We start from the raw sequence: 21,785 nt of genomic DNA on the forward strand, positions 1-21,785 counted from the left end.
GCGGACTGGGACGAAATGGACTAGCAGCGTTAATCCTCAGATTAGGGAAGGTAATTTCGTACGAACTTACAGGAAGCGCGTATTTTCCCGCAAATTTCTTCAGACACGTTCGGAAATCAACGACCCTACTAGCTGTTTTATTTTGTCAGCTAACCTTTGGCTCTATCTGTCCCATTCCATCATGCATCCCAAGCGAAGGTTCGTCATGGTTTTCGTCTTCATGAGAATCTCAACAGGCAATTTAATTTCTTCCCCTCGCGGAGAGGAGTATTTTCTAGGGTGTTGCGCAAGAGTCGATCAACGGTAGGTTGTCTAACTCTTGGCGCAAACAAATCAGACTGGTTCTACAAAATTTGAAAAATATTGCTGAATGTGACATGACCGCTACATAACACCAGGCTTGTTTTACGAAAATTTGGTATTAGGATTAATACCAAATTTTCGTAAGGGACAATTTTACGAAAATAACTAAGACTAACAATAGAAAAAACTACAACTACTATTTACAAAATGTTATGTACAACTAATCCTAGGTTCGCCTTGAATACAGAAATACTGATGGATTTGACATTTCCCCTGCTGCGGTTCGGTAATTCAGATATATAACACTCAAAGACTGCAACAAATCCCGAATACTGGCATTGATACCAAAATATTGAAATTTTAGATCAAGCCGAAACCCCAACACTACAACATACACTGAGTTTCTTACGACTCTCAATGCAACATAATTCCCAATATAACTTCATGAAAACTGCAAGAAACAGTATACAACACCTCAGAGCTCTTCCCTGAATAAACACTTTCTACTAGACAAAACGCAGAACTGAAGTTCATAATTTCCTTTGCAGTGACTCGAACGCCGAAATAGTTCAGCTAGTGAGAAATCTGCACATAATTCCCTCGAAAATCCCCCGAAAATATCTCCCAAAACAATCATTTTGGTTATGTATTAACGCCCGATGTATTCCGACAATACGAACACATACCCTAAAATGACCACATATCCCATAAATCCATCTTACGTTACATTTCCTATGTCGAAAAAAACTTTCGACAAAACGGAAATGCAACGAAAATGAAAAATTAAAGGGTTGTGTACAGGACACGACCACGGTGACATTAAAAATGTAGCTTTTTTCAAGAGCGTGCAAATGAATTTTATCTATCACACATATCGACTCACGTTCTTGTTCACTCGTCTGTTTTCATATGTTACAATTTGCTATATACCCTCCCCATCAAAACATAATTTATTGAAGGTCTTTTAACGGTAATCTATTAATTATTCAAGTATCTCACTAGGTGATTGGCATTATTTGGCTGATCCATCTAGTAAAAATAGGCTGGTCTGTCTAGAAAATATATTCAAAAGAAAAGTTCCATATTGAGAGCTGTGATGAGGAAGCCCACGCCCGCCAACGGAAATATACAGATTCTCCATGAAATATGGAATTCTTTTCCATTTAAATTTTTAATAATGTACTAATGAACTTAAGTAAACAATCTTAAGTTTAAGTATTTTTTGATCGATTAGAATGGAAAAAATGAAATTATTTGATAAATTACATTGTTATGCAACGTTCGCACTACCAGTTAAAACGGGTTTTTATGCTATCTTGGCGACATTTTTCTTGTTGCTAATTATTAAAACGTGTTATAACTCTGTAGTATAAACATTAGGCGCGTCCTAAAATCCACCAGCAACTCATCGGTATTTTGATGACTTTTTGTTGCGGGAGAGTAAAGCGACGCGCTGTGACACCAATGTGCAACATAAACAAAGCTTGATTATGTTGCGCGAGAGAGAGATCATCACATCAGACAGCTCAACAATCCATCGTACGGTGAGGGCCGATGATTTGGTCAACAAACGGCATCGAGAGGAAAGAGACTTTTAAAGTACACATACCAATACACCAGTTATTTGGCATGCGCTAGTATTGAATTGCTGGTGAATAAGTTTCACTTCTGCGTGTCAGTCGAGTGAGCAGTTTAGTAACTGATTGGACTTGCGCCTATCGTTTTTTCCTATTTTCGGTCTGGCAACTTATGCGCATCTTATGTACATTTTAGTTGATAAATTGCTTATCCTAAACACTAGTTGCGCACTCTGAAAATAAGACAATAAACAAAGAACAAGTTCACTATCTCGCTTTTCAATTGCAATCAGAATACTCTTCCTTTATGGACTATTCATTAAATGCATTCTTTAGCTTCCTACAGCTAATTATATAGCTATTTGAGTGTTTTTCGTGTTGGGTCTACTAAAAAGGTCTATATGTACTCGTCTCAATGCTTCAGGCATTAATTGAGATGAAACCAAAACTGTTATTAGCATTTACAATTTAAGTTTGATTCGGTGGTAAGTAGTTTCTTCAAAATTGTTCGCGCTTTTGAAGATTCAAAATTTGAATATCTCATCTTCAGTTCGGTGTTTTCCGCACAGCTGAACGGTCAGTTAATTTTTTTTTTTTTTTTTTTATTTCAATTATAGAGGTTTTAACCTTAAGGTCATTCGCCTCTTCGGGTTAGAAAAATAGAATTGATAGTTCAGCAACGTGGCTTCAATTTACTGATTTTCAGTAATACATTTTCCGAGTTTCAGCAAAACAAACGTCACTTGTACTGAGATCTTGGTTAGCTCGGCTGCATAAAACTTGGTAAAAAGTTGCGGAAAAAGTGAGAGTCGGTAGAACAAAATTAATGGTGTAGCTTCCAATCTGCTTATTTCGTTGACGTTGGAAAATGCCTGTATATTTTTATGAAAATATAAGGTAACGAGCAGATTTTCTCCTTGTTTCTATTATCACCCTACCTGTTAGATCAGAAAAGCACCTAAGCCTAAACAAACAGTATATTTACTGTTGGGAAATAATTCAAACAATAATACGTTCAATGTTGCTGATGTATACCAATCACTTAAGGGACCATAGATGTTTTTCTACGTTTTCTGATCCGTCTTAAAAAAATCATCGAACACGAGAATGTAAAATATATTGAGGTCTCTTGCGTAGTTAAAAACACACTTTAGTGTTTAAATACAATATTTAGCGACATGCAAAAACCGCTTTACTGCCCCTCTTCGGTACCTTGAAGTTGTTTAGGCAAAACAGATAAAAAGCGCAATAGTTGCAATGCTATTTTGAAAATACTTTCGAGAGTCCACAGAGTTCCAGAACAAAGAATAAGCCAGCGGTCACTGCTTGATGAATGTAAAATTCACAAATTTTACATTAAATGCGGTGTTCTTTTTGTCCAAAGGAATTTTTTAACTTTAATTGGAACTAATTGGAATTTGAATTCGAGTTTGTGTAAAATTGGTCACTTCATATTCTAGAACTTATATGGACCTTAATCCAGTCACCAGTATATATTAATATCAGTAAATCTACTAAAATTGCTTCCGAAAAAAACTCTGAATTCTTGAAGTTTCAATCTTATTTTAGTTGTGATTTTCTACATGCTTTAAAAGTTATTATAAAGGTTTTGAATCAGTTTTATCGATTGACCACATTATCTTTGTACAGTATTATTGAAGCCACACATGATCCACTTCGGCACCGATTCGTGTTGGCCAACCGCATCAAAGACATTATTTACCAAACTCTGAATTTCTAACAAACAATTTGGTTTCAAAAACATTTAAATATGGCTTTAAATAATTTTGAATTATTTGTTACAAAAATGTTACACCTAACGAATGGCTAACATTTTTCTCGTTGTTTCACTTCATATAGTTTCGTAGTAGGTAGGGGAAACTGGTCGGTTGCCGTCACTGGTCGGTTGTCGACAATTGATTCGTAGGTTCTGTACTACAACCAAAATATTTGTTGAACAAGTGAAAACCTGCTTAAAAGTTTTTTGATCATTTGCTGAGTGTTATAGAAAGAAGCATATCGATCGAAAAAGTATGCCCATAGAATATTTACTAAGTGAATTAATTTTTATTGTGGTTCAAAAATTGAATGCCACTGAAACGTTCGCCACAATTGTTTTTATTTATTTTACCCCATTTTTGTGGCAAATGTTTAATTCTCTCTAACCTAATCAATATGGGTATTTTCGGAACAGGCTTTACGAGTAGATACCAGAGATCGATTTTGGACGCAATTCTGAAAACAAAGATGGCAACTTCTGGTGAATCGTTTTTGATAATTTACATGGGAAAAGCCCATGGGTCGTGTTTTCACCGCTGGGTAGCACTGTATACACCAAATTGTCACGACCAGAGAGACAAGGGGCCATTCATAAACCACGTAGACCAAAATTTGAGAATTTGATTGCATTGCTTGAAAATATCCCATCACGGTATTACACTTTAATGAGAGCAACAGGAGCACAGTATACGAGCAATGCATTAATGGCTCAAAAAATCGTGTTGCTCAAGGCATTTAGCTGAATACAATGCGATCGTCCCGATCTGCCATGCCAAGCTTTGTAGCGGTAATATTTTATGCTGGCGGCCATTTTGTTTTAGTCTTACGATTGATTATATGCAATTATGCGATGTTATTATGTTAGAACAAAAGGAAAACTATTTGTTTTGTGATTTGAATATAATGTGGTTGTCCCGAACCGTCATGCCTAGTTTTCATTGCGGCAAGGTATTTTTGCTGATATTTATGCGCGAGCTTTTTTATTCAATTGCGATGTGGCGTACTGTAAGGGGCCGTTTATTTACCACGTGGACAAAAAACCCCTCTTTTCTGAACCCTTAAACCTTATGAAAATCGTTCAAATCTCAACGATTTATGATATTTTATATTTACATTTCAAAGATTCATCACAAATAACCTTTGAATTCTTGAATTGGTTCGTAATTTCAACCTCTAGCTATGAAATCCAAAATTAATGTGATTAGACCATGTTACAGATGATTGCATCAATATACTCAAAATACTCGCGTTTGAGCGAAGCCAAAAGTCGAGCACAACGTACCCTTGTTCATCCTACCATTTGAGCTAATGCGTTGAATAGAGATAGCAGATACTGCTCTAACTAATGTGTTCAAATGGGTGAGATGAATAGAGGTGCTAAGATGAATTAGGGAGCAGTTACCCTAGATAAAAAATTCTGATTCTTTTTCGTGCGAGTTCTTATAATTTATTCGATAATAGTCTTCATAGATGTTTTCAATTTTCACACGTGATGCACACGCATATACTTTGCTGTTATAAGCACTTGGACTATTTAAAAATCTTGAAAAAAATTGAATATAACCGCTCACACCAATGACAATACAAATTTGTTTCATTTTTATATAAAAGACAAAAATATGACGATGTGGACATTACCCATACCCCCACCCCCATCCCAATGGACAAGCATGGACTTTCTCGTGGCCTCTACCCTTTCCTAAATTGTCCACGTGGTATATGGATGGCCCTTAAGGCGATTTTTGCGAAATATAATATATGCATGCGGCTGCTGAGTTTTTTCTTTGCAGGCTACAAAGCAGCCATTTTTCATGACAGGCGACCAAGCAGCAATTTTGCTAGTATGAAAAGGCACGTGGTTTATACGCTTTCACAATTCTTTTTTTCTTTCGAGTCGCCATATTGTTTTGGGAAGCCTTTCAGTTTACACGCTTTCACTCTTTCCTTGCTTGATTTAACCGCGTGGGGGATTCTAACTGGATTCTTTTTACAATAACCGGCAGGATCGCCAATGTAAGAATTTGATTTTGCCAATGCTCATTCTCCTATTAAATTTATTCTATATCATTTTCACATCAATTTGAGAACACGCTTGTTGGAATTATTATTTTTTTATTTGTGATCATTTATCATTATTCCCGAAAATGTGGTGGGGGAGCGGAGTTACCCTTTAGACTCCCCCTCCTTCCCTCTGGCTACGTGCCAGCGTGGACATAAGTCTGATTTGTCCTAATCTTTAGTTAAAATATAGGTTGCCTGAAACTCACTCAATTGCAATGAATGCGATCCGCCAGTGCAATAGTAGTACGTAATACTCGCACCAGTTTTTCACATATATTGTACATCTAATGAAGACTGATGTTCAAAATGCCTTTGATGGTAGTTGAAATGAATAAATTTCCTTTTTTTAATGCAAAAGACTTAGATGTTTTTCTGAAAAAAAAAATTCTAAGTCCTTTGAAATGCAAAGAACTTAGAAAAATTTTGGCAGTTTATTTTTTGCGTGGATTTCGAAATTAACACGGTTTTTTTTCAAAAACATATTCTAAGTCCTTTTGAATGCAAAAAACTTAGAAGATTTTCAGAAAGCTGGAAGACGTGGGTCTGGAAGATTCCTTATGGCCCGCACCTCAACAATATGGATATTTTCGGAATGGTCTTGAAGTAGGTACCAGAAATTGATTTTGACGCCATTTTTAAATCTAAGATAGCGACTTCCGGTTTAGCGAAATTCGCTATAACCCAATCAGTATGGGATGTACAAATAGCTTTAATTAAGCAGTTGAATTTACTTGAATTTTAGCAATGTGTTTAATTTGAATCAATTAAAACCCCCAACTCATATTACATACATCTCTTTCTTCTCTCATTTCCATTCTCACCGCACTCTTCAGGATGCACACATAAAAATATTTTACATTTCGCTGGTTTATGATTAGATCTTATATTCGAGGATGTTTTGGATGATCGCCCAGATTTTCCATTCAGGAATTTCGGTTAACCGGAAGTCGCCATCTAGAATTTCAAAATGACGTCAAACATCGACATTTGTCTCCTGCTCGTCAAAAACCATTCCGAAAATATTCAAATTGGTTAAGTTGTAGAGAATCTCGCTAAGCCGGAAATCACCATCTTGGATTTCAAAATGGCTTCCAAAATCAATTTTTCATGGACAACCTTGGGCTGAAGATGCTGATTTATTTATTTATTTATTCCTGGCACCTGCTCGTTAACACCTTTCCGAAAATACCTATATTGATTGGGTTACAGCGAATTTCGCTAAACCGGAAGTTGCCATCTTGGATTTCATAATAGCGTCAAATATCAATTTCTGGCACCTACTCTCAAGACCATTCCGAAAATACACATATTTATTGGGTTATAACGAATTTCGCCAAACCGGAAGTCGCCCTTTTGGATTTCAAAATGCCGTCAAACATACATTTCTGGCACCTACTCGTCAAGACTATTCCGACAATACCCATATTGCATGGGTTGTAGAGAATTTCGCTAAACCGGAAGTCGCCATCTTGGATTTCAAAATGACACCAAAAATCAATTTCTGGCACCTACTCGTCAAGACCATTCAGAAAATACCCATATTGTTGAGGTGCGGGATATAAGGAGTCCAGACCCGTCTCTTCCATCTTTCCGAAAATCTTCTAAGTCTGTTGCATTCAAAAGGACTAGGCATATTTTTTTTTGCAAAAATCGAGATAATTGCGAAATCCGCGCAAAAAAACTGCCAAAATTCTTCTAAGTTCTTTGGATTTAAAAGAACTCAGCATTTTTGTAGGAAAAAGCCTAAGTCTTTTGCATTCAAAAGGACTTATTTTTGCAAAAACCGTATTAATTGCGAAATCCGCGCAAAAAAACTGCCAAAATTCTTCTAAGTTCTTTGGATTTAACCCATTATGTCCTAGCGTATAAAATTTCATACGCAAAAACAACACATTTCTGGATCATACTTGTTATACAATAAAGCCGTTTTCAAACTTCTGGTCTTCTGTGAATGTTAACTAATACCCTATAGTTTATAATGTGTATGCTCAATAATCATTTTTTATTAAATTCCATTGTGTTTTCGAATGTCAAAGTTGGATAAAATTCAAACCAAAATGTGAACAATACATATTATTAATTTTCTCTTCTAAATCACTAGTTCTTGTTTCGGATTGTGAACGAATGGCCATAAGAGATGTGAAAGATGTGGCTCAGTGCGAAAAAATGGAAGAAATTGGTGAAACAATTGCAAACATTCTGCTGGTAGTTCAACGTATGAAATTTCATACGCTAGGCTGAACCGATATCTTTTTTCCCAAGGCAAAATTATTTCCTCTTTAGGATTAGGAGGAGATTTACAATTTTCTCGCTGATTTTAAAGTTGAATCAGTACATTTAAGGCTAACAAATGCTTAATACGTAGCAAATCATACCTGGTTTTACCCGGAATATTTTTTATGTAAATTCTCGTAAGAAAATGTTCTTTTTCTTAAAATAATTACTAAGTTTGAGGGAAAGATGGTTTGATGCAACGAACCAATCATGAGACGAAACGGCACGAGAGAGGAGAGTAGTGTTAAAATCATTCAAAAAAGCTGCTAAATGAATGATCTCGCAAGGTTGAAGATATTATTCGATTTTATGCTGAGTATAAAGATTTTAGCCGAATTTTCTCTGTAATGATTTTTTGATACCCTATCAGCCCAGCGTATGAAATTTCATACGTTAGTTTTTTTCGCAACGAAACGGTCCAAAGTGGTTATTTTATTTTTCCCATACTTAATTCGGCATAATATGAGAGCTCACGAAGTATTTTATAAATTACCAAAAGTTTTAACATAGCTGGGTTATAATAGGTTAAAAGAACTCAGCATTTTTGTAGGAAAAAAGCCTGTCTTTTGCATTCAAAAGGACTTATTTTTGCAAAAACCGTATTAATTGCGAAATCCGTGTAAAAAAAACAAACTTTTAAAAATATTCTAAGTCTTGTGTTGAGAGTTTTTTTAGGCGAACTTTCGAATTAACGCGGTTTTTACGCGGATTTTCCAATTAACGCGGTACGTATCCCCCGCGTAAAAAAAACCTGAGTGTAATACATTTTCATTATACATGACATGACAACTATATACAAGAAATCAATATTCGAGTTCTAAAATTTTGTAAAAGAAAAGACCGATCAAATCGATAACTTGAACCAGTAATCAGCGGTTTGAGTTTGGTCGTCTTGATCAGCTGGTAGGAGAAACAGGATAATGTTCGTACAATGTATAGGAAGGATGCCCATATGATCTAAACACCAAAAATGGTTTGGTTAAAATCTCGATGTTTCATGCATTTTAAAGTTATTTGTCATCCCAAATTCAAATTCGATTTCTTAGAATTTTTTAGTTCCTTCTTCTATGGGAATTTCATGTGACCGGACGATTAACAGTTTATATTTCCGGAACCATAGAACGGATCCGTATGAAATTTTGTAGCAGGAAAACATACCTTTAATTTGAGGCATTTGTGATAATCGGCCAAACCATAACCGAGAAACTGATAATAGCAAAAATAACCCGAGAATAGTGAAAAACTGTATTTGAGCGCAATGAAAACTTGAATGCCCTATTTATCATGCAACTGCGCGCATCAATTAACAACCATCCTACCAGATGCGAGTCCAAGAGCACACTGACGCCAAAGCTTCGTTGACGGTGGTACACGCATTCTTGAAAGAAGCTTATACAACAGGTAAAAGAAGCGAAAGAGATAGCATGCTGGGTGCCGACCACATGTTGTGAGAATGGGAATTTATTTCAGCCGACTGCATGCCCCCACCATCATTTCAAGAACGAATGAGAAGCGCGATTGACAGATCTGTATGCGTACCGCGCAGTGCAACCAAAAGTACAGATGTTTCTATAAAGCTGCAGATTATTTGAATTGTATAGGTACAGATTAAAATGATGTCTAAGGAAACTACAGCATGGTAGATATTTTTGGAGATAAAATGGTAAAACAATAGTTTTATTTGACATTTCTAATACCTAGTAATATTGAGAAAGTGTATATAGGATATATAAAATTACGGAAACTGTTTTTCTTTGGTGTGTAATACAAATATATTTTGTAATTTGACTACTCCAAACAAATGATTTACTGGCGAATGAACTTATTATTGAAACCTTAACAATAGAACAAATGATTTTTGCACTAAGAACTCAGTGTTTTTTTATTTATTATTGACGGAAAAATAAAGCGAGATTGGAAAGGTTGATGTATAAAACACCCAAATTAACCAAATATTATTCAACTAGCAAAACGTTTGCATTAACTTATTGCTGTAAATTTCCGTACAAATTTTCTGAAAAAGTAGTGAGATTTTTTTTATTCCCGGTAAATAATATAGAATGTGGCATCACTGGTACCAGCTTATTTTAGTTTCTCTTTGCTGCTCAGCAGCGAGAGGGGAATGGGTGTCGCAGCTCTCCAACGTGCAATGTTGCATCCGAAGTTTTGTATCACAACAGAGCAAAACTTTCTCTTTTGCTCACCGAAAAAAATCGCGGCGGCCATGTTTAACTCAACAATTTGGTCATCGATGACCAATTGTTGAGCAATGTTGAATTCCGAAACACGCCTATTGTATTATTAAACCAATTCTGCAGCGTTTTATGTTATATAAGTGTTTTATGTGGTAATAGGACTGACATAATTATATCTTCAGTATAGCGGTTTGTTTCATAATTTAAAACAGATTTATTTTATTTTATTTTTTTTATTTATTTATTTAAATTAGTATACCCAACCGTTCTATTTGTTGTATACTTTAAAACGCAATTAGAACTGTGTTTTAAATACATAGGGTAGGACAGATATTCTGACTGGATAAACTGGGAAAACAAAAGTCCAGTAACGCTTAAGACTTGAATTTGAATCGAAAAAGAACACCCGCTTCAACTGCTGCTGGGACGGTAAGTTCTGTTTTAAAATTTTTCGTTGTGTGCAGTACGAAACAAAAGTGTTTGAAATTATAAAACAAAAAGTTCTGCTGGAAATGTGATTGTTTCCGATGCAATTACACTCAGATTTTTCACGCAGGGGATAGAGGCCGTGTAAATGAAAACCGCGTAAATTTAAAAAAAAACGCGTTAATGAAAACCGCGTAAATTTCAAAATCCGCGTAAAAAAACCTGAGTGTACTCTCCTATATAAAATACTACGCTGCTGAACAGTGCCAGTGCCTTACTGATAAAAAAACATATAACCGAAATATGAAACATGAAAACCAATAGGCTCTTTACCCTACGCAGCTACAAAGCGCCGTAAACATGGAAATGCATAGCGTCTACCGCTAATTGTAGTGCCCAGACGCTGCAACCATGATCTTACCCGTTCGACATAAGAACAAAAACTGATTCAAACGGGTACGCGTCACCTCTATTTATAAACTAACCGAATATGGTTTAGTCACTTAGGTGCGAGTGTGTGCAAATGCCAACGTTACCGAAAATCGATAGCGCTTATAGCATCGCCGGGAGACGTTGTTGCTCGTATGGGATAAGAGCAACAACTGATTTAAACGGACATGCGTTGCTTCTATTTATGACTTTTCGTGTTTCATTGAGCAACTAAGCTGCCCTCTCTTGACGGCTGTGTCTGAGAAATCTGCCTCACGAGTGGTAATTTTCCCGTTTTTCGTGAACTTTTTAATTTTACCAATTTCCAAAAGTCTACTTTTATTGGGGAGATATTAAATTATTACCAATATTTATGTTAGGTGTTTCTGAATCGGTTGGTGTATGAATGATTAAAATCCATCTAGTAATATCGGAGTTATAAGCGTGCAAACCTTACATAGTTTCGTTACATGGGAGACAGTTAAGATTTTAGAATGACACCTAGCCCCAGATAGTGTAGTAAGACATTTTTAATGTCAAAAGTACCCAACCCTATTAAAGCTCCCTTCAACTCACGCATACACTGAACTACCAACCCGCAACGAAGAGAAACGTCAAACTGAAAAATATTCGAAGTGATGTGTCGTGTGTTGTGTACATTGGAAACAATACAGGTAATTTATCAAATATTCACATTAAATGGCTCAAAAAAGTACCGAAATATCGTTTCCGAAAGACGGATTACGTAATGGAAGGTGAGTGAACTAATTTTGGTTGTTTTTACTGTTTTTTCAGGCTGAAACAGACCCACCAAAAACCAAAACAAATCTACTTAGATGGAGGCTGGGATGTTTCCGCGCGGCACTGGACGGTTTTGGACGGACGGATTATTGACAATTGAAGCGGACTATAATGATGGTAAGTTTAAATGCATAATTTATGTTCGCCCGAAGGGCTGACTAAAAATGTTATTTGGATAATTTCAGATTCGAATGATGTCGCATGCAGCTGGACTGGAAGTAAATATGGACTTCGGCACGATACCGGAACGATTTGGCGGGACAAACGCCGGACGGACTGCTGCCTTGGTGACTCGGAATTGCCTCAAACGGCTTATTTGAAGGCAGCTATAAAGGATGTTGAGAAGGAAAGTTGACTTCCAATTCAAGGTAAGTGTGTGAACAAATTCTAATGTTTCCTTTTTCTTTTTAGGAACAATCGGACGGCGGAACCCAAGATGTCAATCAACCCCGAAGGATGACCCCAATATGAACCCACATTTAACATAAACTCCCATATTAAACATTAACCCACTAAATCCCAAAACTTTTATATAAATTGTGATAAATAAATACACTTAAATAAATAACAAAGAAAATAAATAATAATTAACACAACATGAATATAAGCAAATATACGATAATTTTAAGTACTAACATAGATATAAGGAAACATTGTGAACTACAAACTAACATTACTTATATCCGAAAAATAGTATTTACAAAAAATTTAATCATTGGGTTATCGTGCAAAGGCACAATCCCCTTTCTTCTTCCACCCACCAGTCTTGTATAGGCTGTTAACAAGGTATGTGCATTCCGATGCAATACAACCTGTGTTTTTTTCAAACATGGTTAAATTTCCAGGAACACTTTCGATTTCTTTAAATTGCAACGCTATTCAGCTAAAGCAATTTGTTACTGACAGCTCGATTAACTCGGGTTTGCTCAACATCGTCTGTAGGACTTCTGAGTGTTATTTTACGATCAACGTTTAAGATTCCCTCGTCTTAAACTCACGCTTTGTTGCTTCTCGCTGAATTTTCGCGGTACTCCTCATCAACGCACTGGTGGCTCCAAGTTCTTGGTTTTATAGGTCATCGTCCTGATGAAATCAAGGACTCGCTCTGTCTTCAGGTCGAGGGGAACTTGTTCGTTCAGTAACAAATGTTTTATACCCAAGAGTGCTGCAACTCAAGGAGATCTAAAATGACCATAATCCAACACGTTCTTCTTGAGCTAGAATGAAGATCTTAGCAACAAGGTTGCCCCCAGTAAATAAACGTTGTTGTGGGGGTGCACTGTCTGAAGGACAGTGCTAACTTTACGAACTGCGGTACAGTATTTTCTGCAACCAGAGCAAAAGCATCATGATGCGTTGTCTCAATCAGTAAATACTGAGAGATACATAGCTTGACTTCTATTCGATCAACGAATGATCGATGTCTATAAAGCGGAACTTGAATGGGTAAGTTTCTTGAGAAACTTGCAGTTGAAAATTCCCAGTCTCTTTCCCTTCAAGTCCTCAAGGTCATAACAGTGAGTTCCTACTACCCTTTTTACTACGGCTGGCACATACTTGGGGGCCAACTTTGCAGAAAATTCCTTGCCTTTGTCCGATTGTTCCATTGTTTTTCTTCAGAACCTTCTCACCCACAAAGTAAGTTGGACAATTGGCATTGGAGCGAAGGTTATAGTAGGACGAGTGAGCACCTTTCGTCTGTCCGCGACGACCGTTGTTCACCTTGCGAGTAGTGAACCTGTGTTCTGCAAGACGATCTAGCATGCTGCTAGGACTATTTCCGCGTTTCGCCATCTGCATTCCTTGTTCTACCTCCGTTTTCAACGTGAAAACCGTCTCTGCTGCGCTTCTGCTTTCCGATGGCTTATTTGTGATGCAAACTTGCTCGACATCATTCGTTCCACCTATCATTGGCTCAATTCCGAACAATTGCCAGAAGTTATAGCCCAGAATCAGGTTTCTACAAATCTGTGGAATTACCAGTGTTGGTACCACCTTTGTAACTCCTCGGAACGTAATCGGTAGTTGAACATAGCCTAAGCATGGATGCACTGTACTATCTGCTGTAATTATCTTAAGAGGACTTGGCTCTATGTTCAAACCGTTTTTCTGCATCACGTCTGTCATATTAGTTACACTGATGCTTGTACCCGAGTCTAGCAATGCTTCGTATTTTGTTTTGAATAAACTAACTGCAACGTGCGGGCAACTTCCACTACGAATGCTCACCTCACATACTTCCTTGAACTCTGTTTTTCTGGGAACATTTTTAGTCACAGGAGTGCCGTCGTTCCCTCTTCTGCACCCCTGATTTAGTTTCCCGATGGATTAGCTGTTTTCGAGTGATCAAATCGTGAATGATTCTCGCATGTTACTGTTGTTTTACCGGGCGTTCCGCAAATGTAGCAAAACAACTGCTTCTGCCTGTATGCAGTTTCGCCAGACATGTCCCGTTCTGCGGCAGTTCCAGCAAAGGGGACCATTTTGCTGTTCGACTGTTGGTGCGGCACTGGTGGTTTGCTGAGTTCGCGATAACGATTTGAACTCCTTTGCACGCCGATCATCATTGAATCTCTTTCCTAGCACGTTCACTTCCTCTGCTTCGAAGTAGGATCCCGTCGACTCTTCGGCCTCGATATTCGGCCCTATTCTGCGCGGCGAGTGAGGTGACTCGCGGCGAGTCACTTGAGTCGCGCGATTCTGACAGGCGAATGCAGTGAGAGAAGTCACTTCGGATGAACACCGATGAACTCTCACCTTATTCTCGCAGTCGCAACTGAGTGACAAGAGTCGATGCGCCGTGACTTTTCGAGTCGCTACCTGTGAGTCAAGTGACAGAAGTGCCGGGCTGAAGAAAAATTTAAATTTGTTTATGATCAACGCAAAATTCGGTCGAAGTTTTGTAATTTTATTAGTGTTAACGAAAACCTGGTAGTGAAAACTGTTTTTCAGGCCAAGAAATGATAAAGGAAGTTGTTTCTTTATCGGCTGGAAAAGCGAAGATTTGGACAGATGGCATAATGGAGGCGAAAAGGTTAGCAAATTATTTTCGTTTTCTAAATATAAAAAGATATATTTTTCCATTACATTCCAGGTCGAAGCTTACGAACCGGAAATAGATGGAATATTTGTTGGCGCTTTTACTGACGCATAGCAGCAGGAACTTTCGGACTACCTTCTCCAGAATCTACAGCGAGGACTAATGAATCGCCCCCGTTTTTTACCATTCCGCCACACACCAGCTTTACGCGGAAGAGCGTGCCGGAGGAATTTTTAATGATGCACGCGGAATATTTAATAAAATCAAAAGCAAAAGGGAAAAATAATTTAAATAGAAAGCGTAAAATAACTTGTAGTGAAAAAAGGAAATAAACATTTGCAGTTACATATTTTTAAAAAAATTGAAAATTTGATTTATATTCTGGCCAAAAGTTTCCAAGCTTGTATGTTATGTATGACTTCTGGGTGTGTAGGATCACTGTGCATAGACTGTGTTATATCAGTTTGATCGATGCATGTGTATATTGTTTGGGTTCTGCGAAGGTGTCACATCTGTACCAAAGAGTGGAAAACGATTCACCTTAGCGAAGAAATCATTTTTCCGCGCCCCAGTTTGTCTGGGTTCAATCCCTGCCGAGGTCTTTGAGGTTTATCTGAGGTGAAAAAAAATCAGTGGCGACGCTTTTCTTCGGAAGGGAAGTAAATCCGTTGGTCGCCGGTCCATGAGTTGATGGGTCAATATCTAGTCCAGATAGTGGAGTCACCTCTCTGGCGTCGGTATGTGACCTCGCAGCGGAAATAGACCGACGTTAATTGTTATGTTCATAATGAGATATTCTTAAAAAAATATACGAAACCCCTATGTTATGTATATGTCAAATTTCATGTTCGTTTGGATACGTCATGTGTCTTCTTCTTCCTCATGGCCACACTCTAACTAGTGTTCTAGGGGGGTGAGAGAGTGATGGGAAGGGGTGAAGGGGGCAACACCCAACTGCAACCTTTGGCTTTAGTTCTGGAATATGCCCGAAGCCCGGGACTTCCGGAATTATCGGTAGAGCACAATATATTCTAACAATATTGTTTCGCCATTAGTGATCTAGGCCTGCGAATCGAAGAATTTTGATGCTCATTTCAATGGATGTTTAACCTAGAAGATATTACGATTGTACCAGTTTATATGAGAAATGTTTATGTGACCGCAATAACCAAATCGTAATTTCGGAACCAAAAGTCAGAACTGTACTAATTCAATAGCAGTCTTTTATTTGAAACTAGATTTGTAAAAATTGGTTAAGAGTTCGAAGCAAAAAGGTGTGACATTAGCTTAGGAACTTGGAGAGTGCCGTGGGCTTGGCGGCGGACTCCAGACTAAAATTCTTTATGCTTAGAGATTTGTAGCTTGGAGACCTTGGATTCTGGTGGTCTCTAGAATCTAATAGTAACACTGCACGTACTTCAGGTTGTGGATAGAAGCAAAGGGATAACCTGACGACTGGTAGATTGAATTATTTTTGCTATCAATTCAACTAGATCCAGACCGATGCAGTATCCTACACTGAAATGAAGACCATGGTATTAACTACTAGATTAGGGGTTCAAATTAAAAAGGGTGTACCAGTGAATTTTGGTAGACCATATATCATGCTGGACTTGAATATGATTCCTATCATTTGTACCATGTCTTTCTGGTATAAAGACATGGTATTTCTTACTATTTTGTGGTTATATTTTTAGTACCTTTTACTATGCCTACATCAACATCCAATGGTCAGAATTACCATACATGGTTGTATTAAAAATAGCTAGCTAATTAAAATCACTAGTGGTGTTTACCATTATATAGTAATTGGAACATAATGAGAATTTCATTTGAATAAATTAAAAATTGCTTTTTCTAGATTTCGATATTTATTTAATAGTTACTTACAATATCTGCTTGAAGAATGCAATGTTTGTTTTCTGGATAGGGGGACCATTATAACCTAATTTCGCTCCTAGTTCTTGGTCACCGAAAAAAAATGTCATGAGGTAGATAATATAGATTCAGATTCAGAACCCGAATACCATGACCTGAAATCAAAATCAGAAAAATACAGCGTAATTAAGAAACAAATATTACCGATGAGAATTGTGTACTTCGCTAGTTCTAGATTCCACATATCAAAAATCGCAGTTCTGAAAGCTTAAGATTTTCATTGGCTCCTAGAGGATGAAAAAATGAATAATAAGAAAATCGGAATTGTATTTTAAAGTGATACTTTGGTCATAATATATTATTGTTCTACTTACCGATAAATAATTGCAGATCAGAAAGGAATTCTTTAACTTGTATTTCCTTTCCTAGTTCGTTTTAATTTCAAATGAAACTGTGCACAGAAACAAAATGAAAAAAACCACAGAGCAAAATTATTGCACAAAATGGCGGACATTTATAATGAACATGCATAACCAGAGAATATTACCATGTTTATAGTATTTCCAAAGATAATCTGTTTTTGGATATAAATCACTAGTAAACCCCTTAATTATTACCAAAAATTGGTAAATTGACAGCGATCCAAAGCTCAAGCTCAAAAGCATATTAACATTAACTATTTTCAAAGTCTTTTCAACAATGTAATCCTGTTCAAATCGAATATGCAAAATAGTAAAACCTACTATAAACGTTTATTCAAACCACATTGTAGATTCAAGCAGTTTGTGATAATTTTGAAATAATTTATGATAAATTTTACTATTTATTGAAAATGTTTTTTTCGACTATGACTCTGTAGTCAGCATTACCATGTCATTCTGTTCAGTGTATGTGTGATGGTTCATTACATATAATCTGAATTAAATATCATTCAATTTGCACAATGTTCTAAAACATAAGTGAATTAACCAATGTATTGGGATCACACCAACTCAAAGCTAAATCTAAAGAAAACATCATTCAATTGTACAATGTATTAAATTTAAACTTTAAGAACCGATTTCTTCACCCTCGCTTAGCGCTTAAGCCAGGTTTAAACGTACTGGTGAACCTGGTTTTAAAGTTAAGCGCTAAGCGAGGGTGAAGAAATCGGCCCTAAGTAAACTATTCAAATTTTGGAACCATATCAATTCAAATGTTCAAAATCTGCCTAGTAATCTTGAAGAACCATCAACCGCGCGAACCAAACCGTCAAACAAGGTGGCTATGTTCTCAAATATAAGCAACTTTAAATACGTGTCTCCCGTTCTTTTCCTCTATTTCATTAGTCTGTTTTTGTTTTAGTTCTATTAATTTGTTTTTCCACTATTCAAGCTTCTAGGTGATCTCTTTTCATATTTTTTCTTGTAATTCGGCATATTATTAATACTCAATAACAATACTAACTCTTCTCTGTATTTTATTTTATTTTTCGGTCTCATGCGTCGTATTCTTCCGATGACCTTTTCGAGCTCATACAACTAAGAAGCGCAACATTGTTGCCAACAATGACTCTTCTCTGTCATCAGACGTCGCCAGGTTTTAGAACAATGGAGATGTATCCTCATACTCGATGGAATCAGATAAGTAGGAACGACCAACGAACTGCAAGTAGTATACATATTACACATTTCTTATTTTAACATATCACATATTATTCGTATTAACATATTATTTACAGGCACCACACATATCCCATACACACCTAAACATACACACACACAGCATGGAGAGGTGAACTTCTATTTGCCGCAGTTTTTGTCCGGGCACGAATGCTTCCGGACGTACTTGCATCGGTTTGGACATGCTTCGTCACCCCTTTGCCCGGAGTGTGCGACTGTGCAGGAGACACCGGAACACGTGGTCTTCGAATGCCCTATGTTCGAAGAAGCTCGTAGGGGTATACCTGGTATGACAGTGGACAATATCGTCGAAGAGATTGTGGGGAATATATCTTATACATGAGAGGCTGAGAGCAAGGGTGGGTTAAAAATTCGTTGCGAGCAAAAGCGGTATACGTTTTATTTAGAGCAAAACCGGTTTAAGTACCAGTCAGAGCAGAAATGGGATAAAAAAACCTTTGCGCAAAAGTGGGTTAAAAAGATATACCACTTTTGCCCTGAGAGGATATATATTCCATTTTTATTCTAAGAATGTTTTCAAAAATGATTTATCACCAATAAGGGAAAACCATCTTCAATATGGGTATCATTTGAAAGGAGGTGGTTAGTAGATATGGGAAATCGATAATAACGCCATTTTGAATTCCAAGATGGCGACTTCCGGTTACCACAAAATAGTGAGAACCACCATCAATATGGGTGTCATTTGAAAGGGTAGGTGAGCAGACATCGAAAATTGACCACCACCGCCATTTTGAAATCCAAGATGGCGACTTCCGGTTACCACAAAATAGTGAGAACCACCATCAATATGAGTGTCATTTGAAAGGGGATGATGAGCAGACACCGAAAATTGACCACCACCGCCATTTTGAAATCCAAGATGGCGACTTCCGGTTACCACAAAATAGTGAGAACCACCATCAATATGAGTGTCATTTGAAAGGGGATGATGAGCAGACACCGAAAATTGACCACCACCGCCATTTTGAAATCCAAGATGGCGACTTCCGGTTACCACAAAATAGTGAGAACCACCATCAATATTGGTGTCATTTGAAAGGAGATGGTGAGCAGACACCGAAAATTGACCATTACCGCCATTTTGAAATCCAATATGGCGACTTCCGGTTACCACAAAATAGTGAGAACCACCATCAATATGGGTGTCATTTGAAGGGGATGGTGAGCAGACACCGAAAATTGACCACCACCGCCATTTTGAAATCCAAGATGGCGACTTTCGGTTACCACAAAATAGTGAGAACCACCATCAATATGGGTGTCATTTGCAAGGAGATGGTGAGCAGACATCGAAAATCGACCTTCACCGCCATTTTGAAATCCAAGATGGCGACTTCCGGTTACCACAAAATAGTGAGAACCACCATCAATATGGGTGTAGAGGTGTGCGCCGATACATTTTTAATCGGCGGCGGCGTAAGCGACATATTTGGCCGGCGGCGGCGGCGTTGGCGGCGTCACGCCGTTGGACCCTATGGGCGGCGGCGCGCCGGCGTGTGTCGGCGTGACGCATATTGACGCCTATGTAACTAAAAACAATTCTTGGCAGTAAAATTCCTTTCCCAAATTGGTAACAGACTTCGCAGCACATACAAACAGACGTTACCAGCTTGAAGAAAATTCTAAAAAAAACCATCGCTCACAATGTTGTAGCGACATCTGTTGAACACATTGCACAAAATGGAATTCTCGCAATCATATCAAGTATTTTTTTTTCAACTGAAGCTCCAATAGTGCCCACCTAGGGCAGATCACTTTCAGAGTGTACTACAAATTTGCTTCAAATTAGAAAAAATGCATTTAATTTCCATTTTTGCAACAACTTTGCACTCCTTCGCAGAAAAGATTGTTTAACAATCGTCCTACGCTGATCCACTTTGTTAGATGTTTTGTTGAATGTAGGGCTGGTTTTTTGTAGGGTTTTGACGTCTTACACGCAACGCAAAATGCATTATGAATTTCTATTTTGATGGAAAGAAATGCATTTAATTTCGCTGATGCGTCACAAGTGCCCACCCTGCTTGCCAAATGCAAGATAATAAATAAATGGCGGGACGATTTTTACAGTTGCAAAATTTAAAGAACGAAATAGAAAAATTGTCGATGTTGCATACTACGACTTCGCATGAAATAATGATTGCAATGGACAAATTTAAAGAATGCAGAGTAACAACTGTATTTCAATGACCCATAATAATTATTTTTTGTTCTATGTTTGGGAAATTAAAACGGTAAAATAGTTTTTGTTTTGTTTGAGGAAATTAATTCTTGTTGTTTCATTGTTTTTTGTTTCATTTTAGTCTTCTTTACCGTCGCTCTTTAAGAATCCCACAGATATCGGGTACCCTAACACGAGGCGTTACTAATGGCATTAATGGCATTACTGCGCAGAAATGTCACTTTTAATGGTCATGTAAGGACCTTTCAAGGTCATTACTTCATTTTCCTGGTTGGCATTTACTTTTACTTCTTATAAGTACAAAATAACGCATAGGATTCCGTGGCATCACATTTTCTTTCCTCTTAAGATTTGCTTCTATCTAGAGTGCAAAGTATGCTCGATGTGCTGGAGTCATACAGATCTACACCATAACGAAACCTAAATATACAGTTACTATCATTCATAATAATTCCACGACTTGATGTTGGGTTGAAACTGATCACTAAACAAGTCTGATTGAAAATGGTCTGAGCGTATCTCTAGTTTTCGTAACACCTGCACTCCGCCAATTGCTCCAGCAGATCCGGGGACCAACAAATTCTAATCCATTGCATACATCTAGTCAGATTCGATACACCGAATCAATTAAATTACTAACATCCTATTAAGTGCTGACTCGGCGATCGGCATCGTGTCGTAACTTAAGAAATAATTGTGAACAACTCCCGCCTTGGGCACTTCGACAAGAATGAATTGTTTTAGTTTGCATGAGATTAAAAAGACGGTAACGTTTTTGGGTGGGTGCGGAAACTAAGTAACGCATTTAGCTCTGTGTCAAAATCTCTTCACTAACACCACGCTCGCTGATATGGCGCATTTTTTGTAATATAAAACGACCGTTTTTTCTACGAGTGATGAAAATTCATCTCGTGTTACGTTTTTTTGTCTGTGATACCGGATTGATGCAACTGAAATGGTTAAAATTATGAGCCAACGATTTTCAAGTTCGCAAATTGTCGGCGTGGGAAAAAAGCGTCGGCGGCGCGCCGTCGGTCTACCATTCGGCGTCGGCGTTTGTTAAAATTTACCGGCGGCGGCGGCGGGTGTCATTTGAAAGAGGATGATCAGCAGACACCGAAAATTGATCATTACCGCCATTTTGAAAAGATGGCGACT

The 21,785-nt window shown here is 37.5% G+C and overlaps 1 long non-coding RNA gene across 1 annotated transcript; it reads left to right on the forward strand.

Moving 5' to 3' along the window:
• The first annotated feature begins 11,598 nt into the window (after positions 1 to 11,598).
• LOC131690512 (uncharacterized) lies at positions 11,599 to 15,234 on the forward strand. The gene is made up of 4 exons (XR_009305589.1): positions 11,599 to 11,718; positions 11,840 to 11,962; positions 12,031 to 14,879; positions 14,940 to 15,234. It is a non-coding gene; the product is annotated as an uncharacterized LOC131690512 (long non-coding RNA).
• The last annotated feature ends 6,551 nt before the right edge of the window (positions 15,235 to 21,785 follow it).

This window comes from Topomyia yanbarensis, chromosome 3, assembly GCF_030247195.1.
Source record: "Topomyia yanbarensis strain Yona2022 chromosome 3, ASM3024719v1, whole genome shotgun sequence".
Classification (NCBI taxonomy): Eukaryota; Metazoa; Arthropoda; class Insecta; order Diptera; family Culicidae; genus Topomyia; species Topomyia yanbarensis.